Source organism: Bacillus rossius, unplaced genomic scaffold (assembly GCF_032445375.1).
Source record: "Bacillus rossius redtenbacheri isolate Brsri unplaced genomic scaffold, Brsri_v3 Brsri_v3_scf624, whole genome shotgun sequence".
NCBI lineage: Eukaryota > Metazoa > Arthropoda > Insecta > Phasmatodea > Bacillidae > Bacillus > Bacillus rossius.
In genome coordinates, this window is record NW_026962837.1 from 21,979 (window position 1) to 23,730 (window position 1,752).

The 1,752-nt window shown below is 32.9% G+C and overlaps 1 non-coding gene across 1 annotated transcript; it reads right to left on the minus strand.

Annotated features, from left to right (window-relative positions):
- Positions 1-1,259: 1,259 nt before the first annotated feature.
- On the minus strand, positions 1,260-1,378 carry LOC134545195 (5S ribosomal RNA). The gene has a single exon (XR_010078330.1). It is a non-coding gene; the product is annotated as a 5S ribosomal RNA (ribosomal RNA).
- Positions 1,379-1,752: the final 374 nt, after the last annotated feature.

The following is a 1,752-nucleotide window of genomic DNA, read 5'->3' on the forward strand; positions in this document are numbered from 1 at the left end:
AGAAAAAAAATTTCAAAAAAAAAAAATACATAACATGTTACACAATTTAACTTTATGCAAAACATGAAGCAGCTGTTATCACAAGTCCATTCAACAAATTAACAGTTCAATTTCTCTATTATCAATCAAATTAAAGAATAGCTTCAGAGGGTAGGTAGGATATTCTAGAAGAATTTTTTTTACTGTTTTTTTTTTTAATACTGGTAAATTGTTTTAGTTATTTTCTGTGATATTAAGTTGTAAAGTTTTACTCCCAAGTAATTTAGTCCATTTTCAAATCGCCTAGTGTTATGTTCAACTATCCTCAATTTACTAGCATTTCTGGTGTTATACCTATGTGCGAATATCTAAAAAAAAAAAAAAAAAAAAAAAAAATAATAATTTTTTTTTTCTTCTTTTTCTTAAGAATGAATAAAAAGTTTCTAGAACGTATTCATTTATGGCAGTCAGGACTTTAAGTTTTTTGAATTTTGGTCTGCAGTTAGATGATTTTTTATCTTTTGTTATTATTCTAATAGCTCCTTTTTTTTTTTTTTCCCCCAATGTTATATGGCAGAAAGAGTAGAGCTATGGCTACTGTGACATCATGCATTGATGGGAAGGTTATTGTTGGATAACAAAAATTTAGATGATATAATTTTTATTTTTTTCCATACACAACACATTGCAGGTACAATTTTACAGGTTACAGCTGTACCACCTCTAGTATTGCTGCCGACCATCCAACAAATGAGCACACTAAACAGGCATTGATGACATTGTTATCAACGTCTTTTTGAATCTCTCATTATTATACATAACTGCCCACTGAAACAGAGAAACTTCAAAATAGGTGTGTGTGTGTGTGTTTATATATATATATATATATATATATATATATATATATATATATATATATATATATATATATATATACATATATACATACATACATACATACATACATACATACATACATACATACATACATACATACATACATACATACATATACACTTATCTATTTATTTTTTCACTTTGAATTTTGTATGAGGTATACACATGCAAAGATTCACAGCTGCTGCTGGGTGGGTGAGTGAGTGAGTGATTGATTGATTGATTGATTGATTGATTGATTGATTGATAGAGAGTGAGTGTGTGTGTGTGTGTGTGTTAGGGGGGGGGGGGGGGGGGGGAAATGTGGTGATTGTGGGGGAAAAAAAAATTTAAAATTGAAATTTTTAAAAAAAAATTTTTTTCTGTAGGGTGCAAAATAGTAGTGCCAACGGCACGTGGTGTTCCCAAGCGGTCACCCATCTAAGTACTAACCACGCTCGACGATGCTTAACTTCGGTGATCGGACGAGAACCGGTGTGTTCATCGTGATATGGCCGTTGGCAATGATATAGATGTTTTTTTTTTGCAGTTTGTATTTGCCACTCGAAATAGCTATACCAGGTGTGATTGTTACAAACAACAGGAGAAATCGTGTAATGAACACTCTTTTACTTCCCCCCCCCCCCCCCCTCCCCACACACAACACCCACCACCCTCACCATCCCAACCACCAAAGCCCTCTTCAAAATACACTCTCACACACACACACAAACCCACACTCTATAACTGATGAACATTACCATAACTTCTTAAAGCCATTAGATAATATTTAACTCAAGAAAGGTATTGTGATATGTTTAAAGAAAGAAAGGTGAAACCTTTAACTTTACCAGCAGGTATTAGTATCACTGAGGTATCTTCTAGGTTGTAGCAGCA